At 41.1% G+C, this 12044-nt stretch overlaps 1 protein-coding gene across 1 annotated transcript in view; it reads left to right on the top strand.

Moving 5' to 3' along the window:
• Positions 1 to 11871: 11871 nt before the first annotated feature.
• The window catches only part of PRR16 (proline rich 16), a 196618-nt gene continuing 196445 nt past the window's right edge, over positions 11872 to 12044 (top strand). The window contains exon 1 of the mRNA XM_029941362.1: positions 11872 to 11888. The gene's annotated coding sequence lies outside the window, so the exon portion shown is untranslated. The remainder of the gene's footprint in view (positions 11889 to 12044) is intronic.

Raw genomic sequence — 12044 nt, 5'->3', positions numbered from 1 at the left:
CCCAAACACCCTGTAGCAGCAAATAAAGATTGAGTTCAGTCACTGGGGAGCTAAAAATAAGCAAGCAAATTCGACCCTGACTTAACGCAGAAAAATACACTGGTTTTGGCACTGAAAGACAGCAAAGGGTATTGAAGGTGCACAGTATGAAGGGCTAGGAGTTTGGGAGCTGTGCATTGTAGGAGAAAGCTCAATGAGCAAGAAAGAGGACACCCTCATTCTGCTTCTGGTTGTCCCACAACAGTTGTGTGACCTCAGTGACGACTCCTAACCTTAGGATTGACCCTTAGGGGTGGCCCACTTGTTTAAGTGTCCGATTCTTGGTTTTGGCGCATGTCACAATCTGGCGGTTTGCAGGTTCAAGCCCAGCTTCAGGCTTTGCGCTGGGCGTGCCGAGCCTGCTTGGGATTATCTCTTTCTTCCTCTTTCTCTGCCCCCCTCACTCTCTCTCTTTCTCTCTTTCTCAATAAATAAATAAACTTTAAAATCCTTGAAAGAAAGAAAGAAAGAAAGAAAGAAAGAAAGAAAGAAAGAAAGAAAGAAAGAAAGAAAGAAAGAAAAGACTCCTAACCTTAATCTGAGGAGGACAGTACTTCCTCGCTCTAGTTTTGTTGCTTGATACACAGCTTCAAGGGAGATGTTGGTAGAAGTGGGTGGCACAGTAAAAGTATATACAAATACAGCATGACTCAAAATAACACAAGAGAATTTGTTACTTGGAAAAATACATCAGCGTAAAAATATTACGGAAACACAGACCCACAACACAACTTGCAATAAGCCCTCCTCTACTGAATAATCCAGATCTACGGAATCAATTCTAAGGAAAAGCAAAATGTGATCAAGAGTAATCATCACTAGAAACTTTTGGAACAGATCTTACTGAATTGTGTTCCATGACATCCTTTAAGCAGAATACTTAACAGGTGTTATGTTAAAAAGAGAAAGAAGAGAAAGGAAGGGAAGTGGGGGAGAAAGGAAGGGTACAGAAAGTATGGGATTCCACGGTCAAATAGAATAAGTTTTGAAATTATGATTAAACGGATAATAGTTTTCAGACTCTAATATGCTGATTTTTAACCTCATCATATGTAAGAGGCATAGGTTTTATTGTGTTTCCAACTTTAAAAAAAAATTGGAACTGCTAGAATATATTTTGAAAAATTGCTGTTGGAGAGGGGTTTACTTAATCAAGCGGCTCTGGAGCGCAGCCAAGTCCTGGAGCGGTGGAGGTAGCAGATTCCTTGATGCACAGAGAACATCCATCAAAACAAACACACCAAGAATAACAGTGACTAACATTTGTTGAGCAATTCACAGATTACAAAACATTTCCCCGTAATTATCTCTTTTGATTCTCCGTTCACTTTTGCAAATAGGTATTGGAATCACACTGGCAGATACAGAATAAATGGCGGTTGATGGAGCTTCAGTGTCTAAGACCACAGAGCCAGTGACAGCCTATGAGTTTCAAACCTAAGACGTCTATAACTTCACATCTACTGAGTTTTTCCCATCGCCTGCCGCTTGATTGTTTAGAAAGAATAAAACAGACAGTGCAGTGCTTTGTACTAGTCTTTAAAAACCCAAAATAAGGGATAGAGACTTTTCCTTCTGTTAGATCCTAGAAACCACATAGGGAAGTGGTTTTTAAGGGAAACTCTCTAGGGGCTTTTTAGATAGCTGGACAGTTGATATGAGTGACATTTAACAGAATGAGGGACACTATGCCACCCCACTGTGCTATGTGGGAAAAGGCTGAACCATTTTCAAACATCCTGCTTCAGTACTAGTTGAGCTGGTGCTAAGCATGCTGAAAATATAGTCTAATAGGACTTTATACATGGTAATATGAAATAGTTTTTACAAAAATTATGTGAAAAGCTAAGTCATATAGAAGGCATTAGGATGGGTGCCACTCTGGAATAAAGGCATTGTCTTAACATTGATCAACACTGAGCATTCTTCCCTATTAATTATAGCATTTACAGATACATGCCGAGTTGAAATAGTTTCAAAAAATTAGAAGTTATTGGAAAAGAAACAGCTTGCAAGTATGGAAAAGGATATTGAAAAAATTTTAGCAAAATTAGAGCCAAATATTATTAAAATAGAGATATCAAGGCTTTGATCAAATTTCGATAGTAACAGGTGGTTAAAAATATTTTATATCCTGCCTTCTGATATATATATTCAATTTTTGAAACATAATGCTCAGAAATCTAAGTTATGAAAGTCATGTATTAATTTTCTTTGTTATATTACCAAGTTTATAATTGCTTTTCTATCTTATTCTGATACTGACTTTGGAGGTCTTACTAGCTTTTCCAGACCCTCTTGCATTAATGCTTCCTTTTTCTAGTCCCTGCTATCTTTCAAAGAATATTATCATAAAACCTTTAAAAGTACTAGAGATCGCCCATAGACCTCAAGATGTAGCAAATTTTACAGTAGGAGAGATGGTTTTTACCATTATTATATAATGCTTTTGAAAAGAGTCAGTGTGAGGACAGCTACTTTTTTTTTAACCTATTTGTATCATTCGAGGGTTCACGGATGACCAAGTATCAGGTCTGATTCTGGTCACCACTTGATTCCGTGATCTCCGAATAATCATGTAATCTCTCTGAACTCAGTGTCTGTATCCGTAAGATTAAAAGATTTGGATTATATGGCTTTTAAGGTCATTTCCAACCCTGAAATTCTCAGATTTTCTAAAATCTCGCTATAAATGAGTGTTTTGTATTAGGGTGTGGGAATGTGCTTATTTTGTGTTGTTGACTATTCTTATACATGAACTGTGATAATAATATTTGGTCTTTAAGTAGGATATCATTTACCTACACACTTGAACTCTGAAGGAAAATAGCATATATGACCACTTGGGTACTTACAAATAACATATACTCAGAATCTTAACATTAAGCTTGACGTCTTCAGCGCTGATGTATTGAATTAGTTCCCAGAGCCTGTGGCAGATGCCTCCTTCTCATTCCTGAAAAACCTATGGATTATTTCCAATCCAGCCTCATTATTCTTCCCGAGTTTAGGCCCTGAGGCTGTATCTACTGCACACCCACAGCAACCACCCTGACTGGGCTAATGACTGTCTCTTTCTCCCTACTGCTTTCTGTCCATTTCAGAGGACTTTAACATTCAACTTCACAGCTTGTGTGTTGCAAGACCCTGGAGAATATAGTTCATGTATACACTCTGTGCACTAGCTGGGCTCCACTGTTACCTCAGACACTCTTTAAGAGATGACACCATCGTTGTGTAATTATAGAACTCCTCTGAGATGGGTAATACCTGTCTTAGAGAGCTCTGGCTGCCGGAACAAAATAGCATAGACAGTGTGGCTTCAACAACAGAGATTGAGTTTCTCATAGTTTTGGAGGCTGAGGAGTCGAAGATCAGGGTGCCAGCGGATTTGGTTCCCAGTGAGAGTTTTCTCCCCAGCTTGTAGACAGCTGCCTTCTCACTGTGTCCCGACATGACTGGCCGGGTCCTTTCTGTTTGCAGAGGGAGAGGGGGAGAAGGGGGGAGGGAGAAGGGGCAGTGTGGGTGAGAGAGAGGTGTTGAGAGAAGGCTTCTTCTTACAGGGCAGACACGAATCCTGGCATGAAGGCCCATCCTCTTGACCTCTTGTACCCCCAATTAGTTCCCAAAGCTCCCATCTCCAAATAACACTGGGCTCAGGACTTAAACATCTGAATTTTGAGCAAACACAAACATTCAGTCAATAACATTGTACTCCAGGCCCCCCAAAGTCATCTCCCCCTCACATCCAAAATACATTCATTCTGTCCCAGCATCCCACAGAATCTTAACTTGGTGCAGCATCATCCCTAAAGCCTAAAGTCCAAAGTCTCATCTAAATATCACTGGAGTCAGTATGGGTGATCCTGGAGGTTGTAATTCATTGTGAAGCAAAATTGCTCTTTAGCTGTGAATCTACAAAAACAAACAGATCATTAAGGTGCCTCCAATACAACAGTGGGACAAGCATAGGACAAACATTCCCATTCCAAAAGGGTGAAATAGAAGGAAAGGGTGATGGGTCCCCAGCACGTCCAATATCTAGTAAGGCAAATCTCATCAGTTGTTAATGCTTGAGAATAATCAATCCTCTTTGGTTCAGGGCTCTGCCTTACTAGCCATCTGGGGCAGTAGCCCCACCTCTGTGGCTCTGCTGGGCTGAGTTACACCCCCAGGGCTGGGGCCTGGCCCCATGGCTTTGCAGGGTGGACTCATCCTCAGGTCTTTGGTTGAAGCCTATCTAGCCAATTAAAATTACCCTGGTGGCCCAGATGATCTCTGACTTGCCCATGGGGTCCCTTTCTCCCTTTCTTGAAGGGGAATGCACACGTTCACATCCTAATAGCTCTGCGACCCAGTTCTATAGGATCTTTGAAGTCTGACTGCCTCCCTCTATTTCAACCTATCTCCATCCTCTTCAGGTCAAACTGGATGTGTTCAGTTTCTATAATCCCTGTAATCTCTTTATTGATTGGCCAGCCACACCCATGGTGTTCTCCTTTGACTGTTTTTGCAAAACAAAGCTAACAGTTTTCTTAATGTTTAAGTTCTGGTTCCTTTTTATTTGACAATCCTTCCTTCAATTCATCTGTTTTTTCCTTGCCTTGTACTGTAAATAACTGGAAGGAGGCACACTTCTTCATGGATACTTTGCCTAAAATCTCCCCAGTCAAATATCTAATTACATCGCAGGCAAGTTCTGCCTTCTAGAAAACAGGAGCGTATCAAAATATTTCAGCCAAGGTCTTTACCACTTTAAAGGAGGATCACCTTTCCTCCAGTTTCCATCAATGTGTTCCTTATTTCCATCTGAGACCTCACTAGAATGGCCTGTGGTGTCTGGATTTCTACAACCATTCTGTTCCTGAGTGTTTATGCTTCCATTCCAGCATTGCTCGTGCTCGGTGCTCACCAGACTAGCCCTCATATCGTATCTAGCATATATCTCCAAACTCCCTCACCCAGTTCTAAAGCAGCTTCCACATTTTTATGTATTTATTACAGCAGTGCCCTACTTAGTATCAAAATCTGTCTGCAAACCACCATATGATTCAGCCATCCCATTTCTGGAAATATATCCAAGGGAAATGAAATCAGGATCTCAAAGAGCTCTCTGTATTCCCATGTTCACAGAAGCATTATTCACAATAGCCAAGACATGGAAACAACCTATGAACTAGACTGGAAGACCTTGGATGGAGACATGGAAACTCAACAAATGAATGGATAAGGAAGATGCTTCTCTCTCGCTTGCTGCCTCTCTCTTTCTCTCAATGGAGTATTATTCAGTCAAACCCTGCAAAGAATTTTATAAAGAAATAAACCCCACTATTTGTGACAAGTTGGATCAATCTTGAGAGCATGGGGCTAAGTCAAATAGAGACAGACAAAAGTGTCATATCACTTAAAAGTGGAATCTTAAAAAACACTTAACCCATGGAAACAGACAGTAGAGTGGTGGTTACCATTGGTGGTGGGGTGGCAGAAAAAAGGGAAGATGTTGGTCAAAGGGGACAAATTTTGAGTTATGAGTAAGTTCTGGGGATCTAATGGTACAACATAGTGACTGTAGCTAATCACTCTGTATTACGTGAAAATTCTCAAAAGAGGAGATCTTAAATGTCTTCACCACAAGAGAGAAATGGTAAGTATGTGACAGCATGGAGGTATTAGGTAATGCCATGGTGGCAACCATTTTACAATATGCAAGTATTTCAAATCATCACGTTGCACATCTTAAACTTATACAATGTCATATGTCAGTTATATGTTAGTAAAGCTGGAAAAACAAAACAAAGACTTTCTTAGCTTGGGATTCCATAACAGAAAGCTGTACACTAGGTGGCTTAAATAACTGGTATTTATCTTCTCACAGTTTTGGAGGTCAGGAAATCCAAGATTAGGGTTTCAGCCAATTCAGTTACTGGTGAGGATTCTCTTCCTAGCTTGTTGGTCTTCCCACAGTGGTCTCACATGGCCTTTCTTGGGTGCACGCTCATAGAAGGAGACCTCTCTTTCTCTTTTCTTCCTAATAAAGTAACTAATGCTATTATGAGGCCCCCCCCCTAGTTACCTCCCAAGGGCCCCATCTCTAAATACTATCACACTGTGGATTAGGGCTTCAACATAGGAATTTGGGGGGCATGTAGAGATTCAGACTATAACAATATATGGTTGAAGTTTGGGTTGAGGCTTGGGCCAAAGCTCATGGAATTTTGATGAGGAAAGAGAGATAATGTAGGTAGCATGCCAGTTAAATAGAGTAGTAGCTTCATTATGGACCCCAATGATTATATCAAGGTCCAAGCTCAGAGTGGAAAGGTGTCTAAGTTCTTATACTCAGCATTGTACAGAAGCTCTAGACTATTTGCAGAGTTAGATCATTCCATCCCAGTTTTCAGATGAAGAACTAAAACGACATACGCTATCTGGCCATACACAGTGGATGGCATTCCTGGCCACCTTATACCAAGACGTGGCTTTATATCCCTGAAGGCAGGAGTATTGCTTAAGCAGAAGGAGGGGACAGGCACTGCCAGCTTCTACTCTGACGTTATTCTTCTCAGGTCACCTTTACTCACTTTCTTGGGAGGAACAAAACAAAACCTAACACAAAAACTGAGGACCCTTCAACTTCTAAGGACAGCGATCGCCAAGTATCTATGAAAATTAATTGGGCACATGAATGAGAGGTGTCAATGATTTAGGTACTAGTAGGGTGTATTGTTTTCTACTAAAAGATCACGTTTTCCTTGGTTGTGGCTGAATCGCCTTCCAGGGAAAGAGGCTGCTGAGCTATTAAACTGTGCAGCGTGGCAAGTGGCCAAGTCTTAAAAACACCTCTTTGGCACGTCTGTAACAGTCCTGGAGTATTGAAAGTCTCAGGTTCTCTGTTCCCTTGGCCCAGAAGCTTGAAGCTGAGAGGCAGAATGAGATGTCAGGCACAGGTCCCAGGGATTCAGGATGAGTGGAAACTCCTGAGTGGAGTAAAGGGAGTAATTGTTTCAGTATTGCTTCCACATGTGGTGGGGGGCGTTCAGCTCTGGGCTAGGTCAGGTCTTCAAAGCTGGGATCCTCAGATGGGAATGGATGAAGGGTTCTTGGCATGGGCGAACTGAACATCCAACCTAAGAGTTGAGTGAAGCGAGCTTTGGGAAGCAAGAACAATTAAAACATGTCAATCTCTGGGGGCGGGGGGGGGGGGGGGCGTGGTTCAGTTGGTTGGGTGTCTAACTTCAGCTCAGGTCATGATCTCATGTTTTGTGAGTTTGAGCCCCACATCAGGCTCACTGCTGTCAGCCCCGAACCCTCTTCTGATCCTCTGTCCCTCTCTGTCTGTCTCTCCCCTGCTTGTGCACAAGTTCTCGCTCTCATTCTTAAAAGTGAATAAACATTAAATTTTTTTTTAAATGTCAATCTCTTAGTGTGAGAAAAAGTCAAGGTATATGATCTAATTAAAGTCTATATGGTGGATACCTACTCCCTCCCCCCCATCCCCCCATGGGCATGCCTCTTCTTTTGGTGGACAAATAAGGGCCCAGGTGTAGACAACTCGATCCAAGTTGGGCCAGTCATACTTTGTCACCCTCAGTTTCTCACCCACACATTGCTGATTCATATGCGGTCTTTCTCTGTGTGAATCTGAAAACGATTTTAGTCGCTTCCTGAAAGTACTTTACTTCCATACAAGAAAATTATCATAATATACAGATTTTGTTAGAATAACTTGTTTTAGTGCCACCTGCTGGAAAATCATGGTAATAAGTATAATACGGTAAGGCTTTTCCATAAAAATGGCACAACCCCGGTAGCAGCTCTGCACCCAGCCCAGTCACAGTAATTGGCTCATGTGTCCACATCCTAAGCTAGAGCTACCAAAGTCCTCTCCTTACAACTTGCTGTGATGATCATCTTCTTTTCTAGATGCAAAAGTTGTGAAAATGTGGGCCTGGACTTAACCACTGACCACATTTTAACTTTATGAAGGAAGGAGCTTAAGGGAAAGAATGAACAAAAAGAAGGTGCGTTACAGGGACAGGAAGAAATAGACCCAAAGGTCTTAGCGTTTCTGGTTCCAATCCTACTTGAAGATATTTCTATCCTTACTATGCTTTGGCTATGAAATAATTTCCTTTGTAGAGTTAAGCAAAAGTTCAGTTTCTGTCACATGGATAAAAAGTAAAAAAAGAAAAAGGAAAAAGAAACATTAAAAAAGCCAAGTGTATATTGACTTTGGATGTCAAGTAAAATTAACTGACTACAGTAGGGAAAGAGGGCAAGATTAGATACTCTGAGGTAATCTCAGTTTTTATATTAGAGTCTACAATTGTTCCTGCTAGGACTATGTCTTGCTAAACCTAGCTGTGCATATCCTCTGTAGTATAGATTTTTGCCTAGAGTAGCCATTTAAAACTTTTTCGTTGAACTAAAGTCCATTGACTTTAAAGACTTCCATTGAAACTTCCAGATCACGTTTGTTAAACCAGTATGCATTTACCTATAGTAGGTAGACATCAAAAGCAGTTGATCAAAAGGAGACATTTCTCCAGACAAATGGAGACCACTTCACAAGATGTAAGAGTTGACACAGAGTTCTAGCTCTTAATTTGTATTCTCTAGATATGAAACACTGATGCTCCACTTAACTGCCCAAATCTTGGTTTTCTCATCTATGACATAAAGAGATAGAACTAGAGGATCTTTAAGACTTACTCTGACTAAAAAGAAACCTGAAGTTTTCTTTTAATCTCTCAAACCAATGGTTTTCAGAATGTGGTTCTTTTCCCGCAGCCTAGAAACACGTTAAAAGGCAAATTTCAGACCCTACCCCAGACCTACTGAATCAGACACCCTGGGGGTAGGATCTAGTAACAGGTGTTTTAACAAGCTCCAGTTTGAGAACCACTCCCCAGACATATGCGCTATATTTATTTAATAGTCAATGTATAGATGGAGAACTTTCCTAATTTCTCTCAGCTGTGTTTCACTGACATCATTTTATCTTTCAGACATCGGTGTCTTCCTCCACCACGCTCCTCCTCAACCCCCCAGTGAAAACTGTTTTGGTAACAACAGTGTTGCCATTCTTTTTTTTTATGTTTTCAGATATCTCTAGTAACTGTATTAGACTTTCCAAACAAAAATAAGTTCATGCAAAAGAAAAAGAAAATCAAAAGTCAAACCATTAAAAGTGATGTTATGCATATCATCCTTTTTTCGAGAATCAAATAAGCATTGTTAAGGTCATGAGAATCAATAAGAGCTACGGCCAAGAAAATGGAACAAAGTATTTTGGGAATATTCTTGAACTCTTTGTAAATTAAAAAATATGTCCGTGTCATAACATTTCCTACAGGTTAACTATTAGGGATCCATTGCAATAGATTACACATGCATGCGCACACACACACACACACACACACACACACACACTCAAGAATACTGATAAATGCTTGTAACTAAAAAAACAACCACTAGATGATCTCCTATAATTATCCAATCCTTCTTGCTGCAAAACTCAGAAAATATAGATAAAGAGATAGGAAGATTAAAATGCTGGGCACACGATCACTTCTGTGAATAAGACTTTCCTTTTCTATTTAGAAATCTGAAATTGCATCTACATTTATAAGTGATGAGGTTTGAGTATGTACCCATTTACAGCTAGTGCTAGTACATAAACTAATTTATGGAGAGATTGATTGTAAATTTTACTATGTGTCACATTTGCTGTGTGGTCCCCATAATTTGGCTTTAAAACATCATATATAAACCTCTGAGAGAGTCCAGGATAAGCCAAATGAATGAATGATTTTTTCCATAAGGGTAAAAAAAAAAAAGTAAAAAAGTAAATAGACTTTATGTGTCCTTTTCATTCTGCCCTTCCCCTCAATATTTTTAACTCTCTTTGTAGGAGTTTCTTCTGTGGGAATATTTTACACATACCTGCCTAATAACTGGAAGACAGTGGTAGCCACCACTGGTGGGGTCCTACTATCTTTATAGTTCGGATTTGGAATTCCGTTTAAAATTTTCCCTTTTCACTTGACTCTGTATTATATTCAAATGCAGACCTAGATAGGTGACAGCCTATCTATATCAATTATTCAAGAATAACTTGTGACATGGATCTGGGTGGGATGTCTTAGAGTACTAATTATGATTTGACTTTGAGCCAGAATATGTTAGTCCATTAATACCAATGGGTATCATATCTTTAGTGAAGGATAATCAGGGTAGCATGGATACATTCTTAAATTATGAGAGTATTATTTTGCCCGTGGAAAGGAGGACAGCCCTTCTTTCCTCTTCTCCAATATTCTTGCCTAAAATCATACTTTGGGTTTTGCGGGCTTCTGTATTAACTTGCCTACAACTGAGAGTCAAAAATTCAAATCTAGAGAATAAGCATATTTTCTTTTTTTAATATGATCTCTTGCCATTTCTGACTATTTGTCTTTATTCGCGTCTGAAATAAGGGTATCATTAAAGATCAGAAGTTTCCAGTAGGAGAGTTTGTAAACCTGATAAAATTATTTTTACTGTTACATCTTTATAAAATACAGAACCTGCAAGACAAAGGACCTTAGGAAAAAAAAAATCTATTCTCCCTACCTCAGAGACATTGAACACATTGTCTATTGAACACTTCTAATTATTTTCTTCCTTTTTCTTCTCTCCAGTTTTCTTACTGCACACTGGTTCTTTCATTCTTTCCTTATTTTAATTGTCTCCCAGCAGCCCCTGCTCAGACATCCTATCTAAATTTCTATTTTTTTTCTCGTGGTGTATCTTTTTATTATTATTATTATTCATATATGACTTCCAATGATTCGGTCAAGGTAAAATGTTCAGAATTAAGACAGTTGATGGATTATGGAGGGCGTAAGGAACTCAGAAGGGAAGAATTGCCAAGATTTTCTTCATCTATTGAGGCTTGTTGGAGCAACCTGGGGAACGAGAAGCAAGAAACAAGGGTCCTGCTGAGGCATGACCAAAATGGGAAGCCTATTAAAATAATGATTTGGAGTCGTGTGCACTGAAGACAATAAAGTAAAGCCCTCTTGCCAGGTCAGTAGCCAATAGCCCAGGGTTTGTTACTAAGGAAATTAAAACTTTAGCTAATGAGAATGGGAACCACCGACTGAGAATGAGACTGAAGGCTTCCTATTAGCTCTCCTCCCTGGGTCCTTTTGATGGAACAGTCGGGAAGTTATTTCCTACTTAGTAGCAAAAGACTTGAAATGGAGGTTTCAAAAATGAATGGGGCGGGGGGGGGGAATTGGAGACAAACTCTTGTTATTCAGCTCTTTCAAGAGGAAAGATCCGGACATGAGTCCCCCCACCCCCACCCCCACCCCCACCCCAAACATACATCAGCATAGGTCACGAAAACAGACGGGCTAGTTCGAAGAGGGGGAACCTGTCCCAGATAACTACAGCCCAGATGACTCAGTCTCCCTGAGGGATTGTTGGTGTGGGGACGTGAATTAATACATCCGCTATTAGTTTTGTGGACTCAGCAGGATTAGGCCACCTCGTTCAAGAACAGTGGCTGAACTTCATTATTCCAGGGGGTGAGGGGTCTTTATGCACATCTCTCTCTCTGTCTCTGTCTCTGTCTCTCTCTACCTGTAGAAGTAGGAACACCTCTATTTAACTCTTAGGTCAACTGGGAGAATGATGGGAGGCCTTCTGACCACACTTTGGTCCTCGATACACACCTAGGGTCACTTTGCTGCCTCTAAATGCAACTCCTGGCCCTCCCGGGGACCTTTCCGTTTTGTCCTCAAGCGTGGTGGGGACCCATGGCAGTGCTAGCGGAAGAGCAGGAGGGACGCGGGCTAGGGGTGAGAAGCCCCCCAGCCGGCTGCGGAGACGGGGGCCTTGCAGGCTGAAGGCCAGGGCCCGGCAGGGCGCGGACCCGTGTCCCCGCCCGCGGACGCGCAGGTGCCCGGCGAGAGCTCCCGGGGCTCCGGGCGCGGCGGCCGGGCGGCCGTCTCCGC

Source organism: Suricata suricatta, chromosome 6 (genome assembly GCF_006229205.1).
Source record: "Suricata suricatta isolate VVHF042 chromosome 6, meerkat_22Aug2017_6uvM2_HiC, whole genome shotgun sequence".
In the NCBI taxonomy this organism is placed as follows: Eukaryota; Metazoa; Chordata; class Mammalia; order Carnivora; family Herpestidae; genus Suricata; species Suricata suricatta.
Note: the sequence above shows the minus strand (reverse complement) of the source record. Positions and strands in the feature narration are given on the sequence as shown.